Genomic DNA, 14,537 nt, shown 5'->3' with positions numbered 1-14,537 from the left:
GACAAAGTTAGAGCAATAATGGTGTACACTCTGATGACATACACAGAGGCTGAAAACAATCCTGGCTTTAAAAAAATTGTCACAAAACAAAACACTCAGGTTGTTCTTTCCCGAGTGTTTTGTCATACAACAAAATACTCAGGAGAGAACAACCGGAAAAACAGTCTGCATATCTCCTTGATTTTATGCGAGCAATGTTCTATATATTTATCTTTGATTTTTTTATGACAGTTGGATTAAAATAAAGTAGAATAGAATGGAAACTGTCAGCCTTTGTCAATGAGGTACAAACAGTTATGGGCAGGTCAAGGAAATGTTTCATTATTTCTCATGGATACCTGCAGACTGATTTTCTATGCTCCATGTCTGTTGATGGCAAACAATCCATAATTTAAACCTGTCAAGTTCATGGGGCCTGAGACACACCAATCAGGAATCTATAGTGATGTCAACAGAAGAAGGATCAGAGTTCACACACACACACACACACACACACACACACACACACACACACACACACACACACACACACACGAATGCCATGATTACAATATTGATCGTTGATGCTATAAGATGCTATAATATTCAATCCTGTCTGTGGAAGCTTCAGAATCAGGATTTCTATGTTCTTTTATTTTGTAATAGTAACTAATTTTTATGGATTTATGTTCACTGTTTTGTTTTATTCCTGTGATTTGCATTTTGCATTAATGCATAGATGTGTTTCTTTAGTTGACCGTTTTCCTCCTTCAGTTGTCATGTGTTACGGTTATTATTCCAGTATTTTTCTTCTCCACTTCCACCTCATCAGCCACCTCTCCATTCCACCTCTCCGTTTACAAGTTAGTGACTTGTTCTACTCGCTGGTATTCCTGTTCTAGTGGTTTCTGTGTTCTGTTTTTGCTTGTTTGCTGGATTCTGCTGTTTACCCGTTTGTGATCTTTTGACTACCTGATTTCTGGACTCAGTTTGGTGTTTGGACCACTTCTCCAGTGTACTTCTTTTGGGTTCAAACCACACCAGTTACAGTCAGTTTCTGCATCTGTCCTGGCTTTCTGCCCATGTTGATTTAATGTCTCCTTGTCTCTTGAGAATGTTTTTTTTTCTCTCTCTTTAGAAAGCTGTTTCTTCTCCTGACTTAATTCTAAGTCAAAAGTCAAAGTCAGCTTTATTGTCAAATGTACCATATATGCACGACATACAGCACAGATGAAATCGCAGTCCTCTCTGACCCATGGTAAACAGGCAGTACAACACAGACAGTACAACACAGACAGTACAACACAGACAGTACAACACAGACAGTACAACACAGACAGTACAACACAGACAGTACAACACAGACAGTACAACACAGACAGTACGTCAGACAGTACAGCACGAAGTGTTTGACAAAACACAAGGGATGGTAAACATTTCTATACACTCCTTAATCCCATAGGGGAAGTGACGTGTGCGTAGTCCCTGAGCTGATGGGGGGAGAGAGAGAGATAGGTAGTCAGGTGCTGGGGAGAGGGCAGGGCAGTATGAGGGTAGCGTTCAAGGCTATGGCAGGGGGTAGAGCAGGGAGGGAGTTGAGCCTCCTGTCCGCCTGGTGAAAGAAACTCCCTGAGCCTGCTGGTTCTGGCCCGCAGATTCTGCAGTCTCCTACCTGAGGGCAGCAGGTTGAAAAGGCTGTGAGAGGGGGGGTGGGATCACCTGCAATGCTGATGGCTTTGCGGGTGAGGCGGGTGTTGTCAATGTCTGTGAGGGAAGGGAGAGAGACACCAGTGATCTTTTCAGCTGCTCTCATGATGTGCTGCAGGGTCCTATGGCAGGAAACGGTACAGGCGCTGTTAAGATAGTTAAGATGCTCTCAATGGTGCCTCTGTAGAAGGTGAGCATGATGGGGGGTTGGGCTCTCGCACTCCTCAGTTTGCGGAGGAAGTAGAGGCGCTGTTGGGCTTTTTTGGCCAGCGATGCGATGTAACAGTCCCAGGACAGGTCCTCGGAGATGTGCACACCCAGGAACTTGGTGCTTCTGACACTTTCCACTGCAGCACCGTCGATGGTTAGTGGAGCATGCTGGGTGCACGTTCTCCTGAAGTCAGTAACAATTTGGAAAAGAGTAAGCAGCTGGAGTGGGTGATATACAGGACTGAAAGGATGAGCTGTAGCTGTGAAGACAGGTGAATGGAGGTACACTGATGAGGTGGAGGGGGAGAAGAAAAATACATAAAAATAATGTGAGAAACTGGGACCTGCTTCAACCAGGACTAACAATGCTTTTAAAAGAATTCCTACCAGGGTGGAACATAGAAATTATATTAATATTGAAAACATTCATTCAGATGTAAAAGAAAACAAAACACAGAAGTAAAAAATAAAGTGACTAATTCCCAATTCTGCTCTTCTTCATATATGTTTGCCCACAACAGTCGCAAATTGAAGATATATAAATTACGCTGTTTAGTATATAAAGTTGTTTCCAGCTAAGTGGATCAGGAGGAGACTTACCAAGACATGCCTAGAACTATGGTGTCCCAGGAGGCCCATTATAAGGTTCTCAGTGGTGCCATCCACAACAGAGAGCTGTTAATCATTAGGAAATATATGGCTGCTGGACCATAATGAGTCAAGTAGTGGACAAACGTCTATCTGTCCTTATTCCCAGGAGAAAAGAGAAGAAAAGGAAGATCGACCACCCTGCGGGCCACTCAGGGATCGATCTTGTGTATCCCGGAAGTGTCAGGAGACGTATTATGGCATCAAGTCAGATGGTTGTTAATTGCGGTCTTTGTTTCTGTTGCTGTGAACAACCACTGCTTTTAAAAATGTTTGTACTCTGTATTTAAAAGAGTTTAAAATAGATTAATTTCAATATCCAATTTTTTCCCCTTATTTCCAACTTCAGTTCACAATTTGTATTATTGTTATTTACATTATCTCTGCTTTTCATTTTGCTAATTTTTATTTTCTTTTATTTTTCTCTTTCAGTAATTAAAATGGCAATGTGTGTCACTAGTCATGGTTTCCTTATTAAGCAGCCATGGACATCAGTGTCAAATATCTGAGCAGGCTGTACCGTGTCTGCCTCATTTTTAAATTTAATATTCTTTCACCTTCCCATGATGCTTTGCTAAATCTGTTGCACGCCCTTTAAAATTATTGTAAAGCTCCATTATCAGATATTGTGTATAAATCCTTTTTAATGACTATGAAGAATTTCCCTGACAGGGTGAGGAGATGGGTATGAATTGAGTTTACACAATCAATGAGATAAAGAAGAGAGATCACAGAGATCTAGCAAAGACAACCAATCTAGCAAAGGCAACCAATTATTAAAACAGATCATGGCTAATTTAATCTCTCCCATTTTATTCAAGTTGTCACTGTTTTATTGTTGCACACACACTGACTCCATCTCCATTCACCTCCTAAGGTCAGGCAGTTGTTAATACTCCTTCTGTCAGCGGTTAGCAGCTTACGAAACTTGAAAAACCACTGAGACAAACTTAGTCTTGGAGAGTCAAAGCGAACACGACTGGCCCTCGTAATGAATGTCTTTGTAGTAAGAAGGAGCAGTTTGCTTGTCTTCAAAGATTACTTGTGGGCAACCATCAAAAGAACTTTTCAATTTCTCCACCGTGAATGCAATGAGAACAGGTTTTTCAACCACCTGTCATGTGTGTTAATGAGCGGTGCCGTGTTTGTCATTCCAGCACGAGAACAAAGCTGCCACTAAAGTGGTGAACACATCTGCAGTAATGTTTTAGTACAAGCATATTCACTGAAAGTTGAATTTTTATTTCCATCCTCACCGCAGAAACCCAGACTCACAGCTGGGCAGCTAGCAACACATAATCCTGGAGTATGGATGTGGTCATTATAGCAGAAATCAATGGGATCCTTTTCAACACTGTATTGTCCCACTTATGAGGTCATATGTCAGAGATAAGTGGTGCTTGTTAGCTTTTTTGTCAAATGTGTCTAAAAAAAAAAAATCAAAGATTGTGCCTAGTAATGTACAACACTTTGTGGGGGTTCTGCAGTGGCTGATACACTTTTTATTTTAAGGAGGAATTTGAATCAACAAATATTCATTCAATCATTCATTCATTCATCTAGAGATGAGACGATTGTAATCATATCTTCTGCTTATCTGATATTTGGGTTGAGGGAAATAGCAGCAACAGAATTACATACAAGAATTGATTCACATTCAATTACTTTTACATCTGGGGGTAAGTTACTGATGAATGAATGATGAAACGTTTTGAACCAGAATAAACACACGTGGGGAGAACATTTAAATAAATGCTGGAATGGACAGTAGCTCAGTCCACTAGGTCTTGGCTTGGGGACCAGAGAGTCCCCAAAGTCCCAAAGCCCCCAAAGTGTGTGTGTGTGTGTGTGTGTGTGTGTGTGTGTGTGTGTGTGTGTGCGTGCGTGCGTGCGCTACGGCCTGTATATACCGTATGTGTGTGGAATATATACCATATATATAGGCTGGAGTGGAAAGTAATCTCCCTGTGGATATCACTGTAATATAAAAAAAAAAGGACAAGGACAAAGTCAGATTTTATTGTACCTACTCTTCCTGTTCAAGATAATACTAAAACACAGACGCCTTTGTAAAAAGAAATTAGCACAAAAGTAAAACTGAGAAATTTGACAAATTTGACTTTGATTCAATAGAAGACTGTGCTGGGAAATGATAGCAGTGTGTTCTGCTCAGATACACACACCTTTTCTTTCTCAATGTCCCCCATATGGGGTTTAATTAAATTATAATTATCTTAATTATTACAACAATAGCCTTAATTTTTACAACTTCCCTCACAATGAGTGTAGTACACTATACGTTCGACTTTACGATGAGAACAGTTGAGTTTAAGATCAGTTTACTGTATTTCAGAAGTTGTACCTCTCAGCATTTGAGCATTATCTGCTGTGTGGGCAGCAGATTTGCCAAGTAAATAAGCCTCTCATTAACTATTAAACACTTCACAGCAGGGACTGCAGAGCACACTTGCAAACACACACTACACACACGTATCAACACAAAGACAGGCAGATGCAAGTAAGCTGGATGACCGGGAGAGAGCCCCATTGCAGAGTCAGTTGCCTCGTTTTTCCTCTAGTGACGGTGAAATTGGATCTCTCGCACCTCCAGTAGGAGTTTGTACACCAGCCAGCACACATCCCTCCTGACCTTTAATGGATGGACAATGAAGGATGAATGTGAACCTACCTGATTCAGCTCCACCACAGACAGCTGAGACCCTGAATGATGGTCTGTGCGACTAATGTAGCTCAATAGACACATCAGTATTTACCCGAGTTAAGGGCGTGTTCACTATGAGTTGCCCTCATCTGATTTGTCATTATCATATCATTAAATATGTTAGGGTGGAATTCCATATCATTAGTAGGTGTGACAGGTTGTTTGCCTCTGTATGAGTCAGTCCTGTCATTAGATAACCAGTCAATACGTTTATCAATATTTTACAGCATGTCGCCACAAGAGGCCGCTGTCACACAGTTAGAGCCTCACAACGGCCACAAAAACAATATTAAGTAATACGGATGTACTACAGTATATTAAACATTTTTGTAAATGTTTATCCATTTCTATGTATTTTAAAAATATTTGTTGTTAGAAAAAACAATGTTACACAAGTTGGACTCCTAAATTGTGTAATTATTTATGATAATTTCTTATAATCATTATAATCTTATCAATTTGCCTACATAGACTGTGTCACACACACTTATAATCTCATTAACATGGATTATTTCTCTGCAGAACAAGTTTTCTTATTTTTTTAATCCTTTCATTACATTATTGTGATTAAACCTTTATTTTATGAATGTATGACATTTACTTGTAATTAAGTGGTTTTACATTTTGTTTATACAATTAGGTCTGAGAATTTACGCTCATAATCCCATTAGTTTCTCACTGTGGCCTTGTGGGCCTCTTTTCATAGGTGCACAGTGCACAGAAACCCATATGATAAACATTTTGTGTGGGTCCTTTGGTCATGAGTGTGTCCAATTTGAGGGTGAAAAGTTCTCTGTGATGTTGTCTTAAGGTCAAACTCTCCTCTCGTCGCGCCCCGACCACAGCAGCCCGCTGAATGACACAGAAATTAGTTCACCCAGGAAGGAAACTCCCTACTTTCCCAGAGGACGTCAGTCCAAAGTCCACTACCACAGCTGTGTGTTTGTGTACACAAGCTTTTCAGAGAAACGGAAGAAAAGCGTAGGACTGTGTCAATACACACATATTAGCTGACTCCCTCAAGTGCACAGCACGGAATCAAAGGCTGAGTTTCATCGTGATGGTCACAGCAGTTTGTTTTAGTAAGAACAATCCTTCCTCTCTTCCTTTCTCACAGCAGAGTCAGCCTGTTCAGTCACTGTAGGCCAGCTTTCGGTACGTTATAAAGCTGAGAGCTGCTGAAATGCAAACTAGATGAGCGATTCTGCTGAAGGATGACGTATCCGTGAATGATAAACAGTGGAGGGAGGAACACACACAGTCTCACACACACAGCCTCACGCCACCAACCCTACTTGAACAAATAAGTTATACACACATACACACACACACACAGTTGTAGAGGTGATGTAATACCTTCCTGGAGCTTCTGTGTTCCAGATAATCAGTAAGCGTTTGCCTCAGTTCACACTGTAGATACTGAGCAGTTAAAAGGATAACATTTATTTACACCTCTCCTGGCTCCATGATACCCCCAACACCCAATCTACCCACCTCACTTTGATCAGCCTGTTTTAACGCCATTGTGGTTCATAGTGCATCCAGTGTCTTGTTAATATTACAGTACGTGCTTGAACGAAAAATGAAATACCAATGAGTCACATGAATTTTTATCGGATCCAATATCAATGCTTCCTGTTATTTGATGGCTTTTGCCTCCCCTTACTCATCTCAGATTAAAGATTTCTTTCTTGAAGAGTGCTGAGAGCACATTCTATTATTATTATCTCTGAAGTGCATTTAAATGATCTGTCCCTCTATTATCTGTGCTATATTGTAGTATATAATTACTTGGATTTGCTTTTATTTTCATCCCAGCTGAAAAATGTTTGTTTAAAGTACAGTCTTTTGATGTTGAAGAAATGGGAGAAGTGATTATCCCGTAATCGCCTCAAAATTAATCAAATCATCCAAGATTATATTTATTTATTGTATTTAAAGGAGGCTTTAAACTGAAAATACACACATACAAGGACAAAACTGAATTGTAAAAATTCACAGATGAGGCAACATTTTTAAAAATGTATTCCTCTAAATTTCATTTAGTCAGACCACATATTGCATTATCAGCCAGTTAAGCAAATCATTTACGCTTTGAACTCACTGTTCAAAGGATGCCTGGCGGCTGTTTCCCCTTTCGCTCCATGAAGTTTATCTTTCTCAACACTCTGGCTGATCTGATATCAGCCCCTGCTGGTGAGATTTAATGTTATTGCTTGCCAGTTCAGCAGCAGAAATCATATGGTAATATGTGCAGATAAAATAGTTATCTGTTGTTTATACTTCTAGGATTAGTCAAACCAGCTATTTTATTTCAGCTATTTCATTTCTGTCACCTCTGTGTAGGTCAAGCTGCTGCCTGCAAGGTAGAACACGACCTTCCTTATTTCCCCTCTCCCACAACAAAGAGATTGGAACATGTTTGCCCTGTTTTTTGCCTGGCAGGAAACAGAGAAAGCCATAGACAGTGTGGGGCCTTTTTTTTGTTGGTAGATCAGTTTGATAGTATTTTGGTAATTAAGGAGGTCAGTGGGTCGGCCAGTTGGTTGGTTTTTCTGAATATTTACACAACAATTCTGGTACCTACCCTACACGTGGAATTAACATATTTCCCCAGATTCAATCTGTTTTCATGATTTATGATTTAATTTTTGCAAGATTGCACAACATTTTCCCCCAGGTACCTGATTTTTACTTCATTTTGTGAATCACTGTCTCTCCAGCTGTTACCACTCTGAGCAGTCAGTGGTTCTACTGGTTTAACCCTATCTAAACTAGTTTTATCTGACGTCTTTGAAATCTGACCCCACCTATGTAATTCCTAGTCTCACTTTTTCTTCCCAGAACTTAAGCCTTTAACCGTCTAGAGATGGTGCCCTAAATGCTAGAAACAAATTTATAAGTTTGAACTTTAAACCTTGATTTAGTGCTTTTAACTTACTTTGCCTAATTTTATTGCCTTGCAGCCTCAGAGCCTCTCACCTTTTTCCGCCTTTTTAGTCTCTGAATAATTCTGTGGTCGATTAAATTTATCAAATGAGGGGCCAAATCTTTGTCACAGCGTGATCGCAAATCCCAATTTTTGAGCTATTTGCTGTAGACAGATCTATAGTGTGTTGCATACAGAACTTTAAACCCAAAATGCTGCTTTTGTACTGGCAGTGGGGTGACACTATTTCACTATTTCTCTTTTACACTTTTATTTCACTCTTATTTCACCATTATTTCTGTAGCGCTTTTTGTCTCACTTCTCACAACTATATACAGTATATTTATGTTGAACTCATGGCTATTTGCAACAAATAGCCATTAGCTTTTGTTTGTGCAGTCAGATACCGCCTGGTTCCCTCAGAGAACGTCACCTCTCTCGAGTCACGGGTCACAGCACCAGTTGGTTTGGGTTTTGCTCTGAACAAAACCCTTTTCGGTTCTTTAGCTCGTCGAGAGGTGTATCTTCAATGAAGAGACAAATTGTAATTCCAAACAAGGTTTACTAAAGAAGTTCAGAAGTTTACAAGTTGGTGAGGATACAGCGCTGGGCTCTTCAACAGACGCAGCAACGAACCTCTGGAGAAGAGCCCCGAATGATCGTTGAACGTGATCTTTATAGTGTTTGGTTTAGACTCTCCTTGAAGGATGAACTCATCATCAGAATGTTCATTGACCATGATCTTGATGGTGTCTGCCATAAGTTCTTCTTGAGAGCTTGTGGCTCACCAGCCACCTGATTGCCTCTCGTGTATCAGTTGTCTATGTGTTGTGCGTGCTCTGTACTTCTATGTTTAGAAAATTATGTGGTAGACAAGGAGTAAGAGTTGTGCTTTCCATGTCTGTGTAAGCAGATGCGTTTTGTGGTTATTTCCATAGTTAAATGAAAATCCCCAGCAGGTAGGATTTTTTTTTTTTTTGTTACATTTTTGAGTCCAAAGTACCCTACAAGTTGAATTCACGTATTTCTCCAGGTTCAAGCTGTTTTTATGATGTTGTCAGGAAAATCAGGGCACACCTCACGCAGCATAAGTCACAACATGGTAATCTCTCATTGTTTGACATGGAATTTTTACATACGCGGTGTGTTATCTGGAAATCAGAGCTGATTCCCAAGAAAGCACTGGCTCACATCACATCACAGAGTCACAGAGTCATGTCAGGGAAACAAAACCTGGGTGGAGATTCAGTGGTAGCGGTGGTGAGTGCGAGTTTGTACATGTGGAAGGGAACTCAGGCTGAACCACGGGACGGTATATCGTTGTTACCCCTCCCTGCTGTAGCCCTACAGTCCAGAATATGTTATTTCCCTGAATATAGCAGCTATGGTGAGAAGTCCTTGAGACCAGTGATCTTGAAACCTCCCTCCGCCCCCGGCTGTCTTTCTTTCTCATCATGACGCTGGTGCTGGGCGTGAAGCAACCCTGTTGGCCTTGATAGCATTCCAGTTACAAATTGTCCAGCAGCTGGCACCCAGGATGTGGGTGAAAGAATCAGGGACTCTCCAAGACTACTGATAGACCAGAAAAGGTCAAAATGAGGAGAATAGATAACCAGGATCACCAGGCATACTCTTATTTCACTTTCACATTTCAAGGACACAAGAGTTTGTGTTTCAAAGGCCACAGTAGCAGGGTGCCAGCTTGTATCCAGAAAGGAGAAAGGCCGAATGACTATTTGAAGGGATATTTTACTCTTTCGATTTTCTAGATATGGACAATCAGACAAACAGCTGTGGCAGATCATAAAACTACCTCCAACTCTGTTTGGATAATAAGTGTTATCCGGTTTGAGCTATGCAAATAAATCATTTATTAGGATGAGTTATGAAAACAGAAAATGAGCATCATAGCATAAGATCATGTTTTCAGACACAATTATTTTTGTTGACTCTAAAGAAGGCACTGATTCAAACTTATTTCCACAGTGAGATCAGAATAAGTAAGATCAAGATTAGATCAAATGCTGAGTCATTTTTTTTTTTAAACTTGGAAATGTGTCACAAGTCATTATAAATCCGTTTGTACAAAAGTAGCAAGGAAAGAAGTGTTTGTCAAACTGACTTTTCTTTGTCATCTCACCAGTTCCTCTAAAGAATTGAGCTGTTTGGGAGTTTTGTTGGGACATTTTGTTTAGTAATCACTGTGGTCAGAGTGTCTGTTATGTGCTGACAGTCATGCTGGTGGTTGAGTTAAGTGTTGGTGTCTGTATGTGAATGCATTGTACCACAAGGCTGCTGATGGTCAATGTAAATACCAGCGCTGACACAGTAACGACCACGGGGTTTCCTTGGGTATATCCAGGAGGCACAGAACGGATGTTTTTCTGACTTTTAAGTGCATGCCTTTATTCCAACCCTGAAACCACCATAAGAGGACAATGAGTATTTCCAAAACAAAATACTATTCTAATCTCCAAGGGCAAACCTTCATGTCACAAAGCATTAGAAACTACAACAAATTCACTTTCTATGTAAAATAACATCCATAAGCTTTCATGGCTCTCATCACCCTTGCCAAGCAAAAGCTATTTCTGGTGATCTGTATGCTAAGACAAATGTAAAACTTAGCTTCAGCTTTGAAAAAATAATAAAATATCAGCTACAATGACAATGAGTCTCACAGAGGTTTTGGTCCTTTATAAGGTCATAGATGCATTACTTTCACACAGCTCTGCTCAGCTATATCCAGGTGACTTCATCCAGATTCTGGAATATTTACTAAACAATAGGAAAATTCTGACTTGCTGCTGATGGCAAAACAAACTATGCTGAGTGATGTAATGTATTTAAAACGGCTAAAGGAGTCGAGCATCAACGGCGAAAACTTTTTCAAATTCCTCAAACTAGCCAAATCACAGAGCGAGAAAAACAAGCCTGATTGGCATAAACAAGAGCCAGCGAGTGTTCCCACCACCCAATATGGAGCAGAGGGTGCTGTTTACTACAGGGGTGCTGAAATGTGATAATGCAATGCTCACAGTGTATTTGGTATAAGGCATAGAAGACTGTGTACATTCTCAGTACTGTTAAAACAGTATTAAAAATTTAAATAATATTAAAACAATCTGCCAAACATGGGTTCCCAGTGATCTCACATTTTCAGGCCACAAAAAAATGGACTGTTTAAATGGATTGAGGATACCTCACCTACTGGAGGGTGGCACACAATAGTATTTGACTTATTTCCACTGGAATATTTAACAAATATGTATTCTTTTGGTGGCCCCTGTTCTGTTTTGTTTGTTTTTCTGTATTTTTTATTATGTTGTGTGATGTCCTTGTATAAAACATAAAAATGCATAAAAATATAGTTTTAAAAAAAACAGCTTTAACAGTCACGAGTGGTGAAAAGGCTTAACCCTAGATCGTCACATACTACTCTGGGCTTGCATAAAGTAGGATAGAAATAAAGATAGTTAAGCTTGATCTGTCGACTTTAGTGTATTTTTGTAGGTAAACTGAACAGATGATTTTGCTCTCAGAATGCAACAGAATGCAGGAAAACAACCCCGTTTTCTAAAAAGTTTCCCGGGGGAGGGCCCCCAGATCCTCCCAGCTACAAAACCAAAGCCAGGGTAGATGTTCTAAATCAAATGGCAAAAAACCTACAAGTAGATCACCTTTTGCAGTGTTTTAGAACATCCTAGACCTGGCTGTGCGAAATACCCCCATCCTGTCCATCATCCACATGTACCAAATAGAAGTTGTCACAAAAGAATTTCATAATACTACTCGCAAATGAACTTCGACCCAACCCCATGAAGACAAAACCAAGACATGGTGCATAGAGCCTGGACTGGATCAACCATAGCCCGAAAGGAGAAGGCAACGCCAAGGGCAGATCACTAGTAAGAAAAACAAAATGAAGGATATGTGTGATAAATGTCAGAGGGTAGTGTGTGGGAGCTGCAAAGGCAAGGAAGAGATTACCTGTTCTGAGTGTGAGAAGCCAAACTGATCCACAAGCACTTCACGTCCTGTATTCACGTGCAGTATTTCAGCCTGTAATTGTCACGAGGAGCAGGATTAGGACACCGGTAGAGAATTCTTCATCCATAGTTATTCAGGATAAACAAAAACCAAGGAAACAAAACACAGGAAAACTCAATAAATCCAATAAACTACAAACAGGGACAGAAGTGCAAAACAGTCTGGCAAAGGATAGAAGGACAAGCCGCCTTAAAAAGCCTCAGGCTAATCACCCTGATTGGGCATAGGTGTTGAGATGAGGGACATGCAGGTGTAGAGACGGGATTCCGCCCAAAGGTTTGGCCTCTCCTCCTGCCACACCCCAGCGAAGGAGAGTAACATGGCACAAACACCGAACTGTGACAGTAATAACCTTAATCCTAAACTTAACTCTAGCCCTAGCTGTAATGCTAACCCCAGGTATGAGCCTAATGCATCTGTTTATTTCTGGTTTCATTTATCTACTTATTTTTCTATTCGAGTATTTATTAATTTGTGTTATTTTTCTCATCCGATTGGACTTTTTTTTTCTTATTTCTTTAATATTAACTAATTTAAAGGAAGATGCCGGTTTCATCATACTGAACTCTGGGGGATTGAATAGATTTAGTGGCAAACCCTAGTATTTTTACTTTTATTGCTTTTATTTATCGATAAGTACAGCATACTGTGTACACCTGAGTGACAAATGTAATTTCCCCTAGGGGATCAATAAAGTGTATCTTCTTCTTCTTCTTCTTCTTCTTAGTGATCTTAGAACCACTATGACCCTGTACTGTGACCCAATACATAATACCCCCTCCCAAATATATATTTTAATCTCTTTGATCTTGATTTTGTAGTTTTGGATCAACTCTAATTGCAGACTGGTGCAACAGCGTGAGTTGTGCGTTTCAGGGTAATTTTATTGTCATGGCCTGTTATTTTTTATGATTCAGTCAAAAAATGTGAAGCAGAGAAAAGAGATGAGGAAAAAAATTAGTGAGATGAATCAAACTTTGGAAAGGATATTAAAAAGCAGGTATTGAACAATAAGTTCTGTGTGTGTGTGTGTGTGTGTGTGTGTGGGTGTGTGTGTGTGTGCGTGCGTGCGTGCGTGCGTGCGTGTGTGTGTGTGTGTGTGTGTGTGTGTGTTGGAGTGTGATGAGACCAGAACAGCGTGATGGAAAGCCCAGCCAACTGCTAACACAAACACACCAGTGGGAAAGATTGACTGGAGATGGGGGAGGGCAGGAAGGTTAAAAATATGGGGGAGGACGAGAAGAAGAGTGTTTTTTGTCATCTTTATGTTGATGACGGTTGTCATTAAGATGCTGATGCTGAGCAGTATCGATAAGGTCGACAGCTTGTTTGCATTAGAGTCCATTATCAAGTTTATCAGTGGAGGACAGATCCATACTCTGTCATACCACTCCGCTCCGGGTAAAGAAAGGTTTTCAAGTGGTGAGACATGGAATCTGGATTTTGGTGTGTGTGGGTTTTTTTTCTTTTTTTCTCAAACATTTTTAAAAAAAAGAGTGCTGTGTGTGTTTGTATCATTACCATAACTGAGAGAGACTGCTGTGAGGACAGGACGGTGTTGGCAAATTATGTGAATGAAAAAGAGCGGAGGTGGAGCTGGCTCAGCTTCTGGCTTCTGAGCAACAGATTGGATCAAGGGAAGACGATAAGGGACTTGTGTGAGTGGGACTTGCTGGCTGAGTGTGGAAGGGTACTATTGGCACCCTCACAATCACTGTTTAGGTTCTGTGCCAAGCAAAACATATCCATTCTGGAGTGGCAGGGACGAGTGTTGGATCACGCCAAAGATGGTAGGATTTTGTCTTTTTTGTGCTTGTGTGACTTGTGTTTTCCTCCAGCTTCAAATGTTGAGTTGTTTAGCATGCTTTTGGCTCCTGCTCAGCGGAGCAGCCGGTGAAGTGAGGTTACTCCATGTCATTGGAATCTGAGCACAATGGACCTAAACTCCCCTCCTCCTCCTCCTCCTCCTCCTCCTCCTCCTTAGCACCAACTTATGAACCCCCACTACAAGAAATCTGTTCTTGCGGCCCCTACCGCCTTCACCCCAACATTCATGCACACTCAGCTGGAGCCCCCCCATACACAGGAGCCCTCAGTGCTGGCTCCCTGTTGAATATACATAAATATCAGTTCAGTGGCATGGTTCACGCGGAATGACCCCCACCTCCACACACCCCTAGTAGTAAACCCCCCCCCCCTCTCTCTCTTTCTCTCTCTCTCTCTCTCTCTCTCTTTCCCCCCCCCTGTCTCTCTTCCCTCCCTCTAACTTTCTCTCCTCTTCTTTGATACAGC

This window comes from Antennarius striatus, chromosome 14 (assembly GCF_040054535.1).
Source record: "Antennarius striatus isolate MH-2024 chromosome 14, ASM4005453v1, whole genome shotgun sequence".
NCBI classification, from domain to species: domain Eukaryota; kingdom Metazoa; phylum Chordata; class Actinopteri; order Lophiiformes; family Antennariidae; genus Antennarius; species Antennarius striatus.
Note: the sequence above shows the minus strand (reverse complement) of the source record.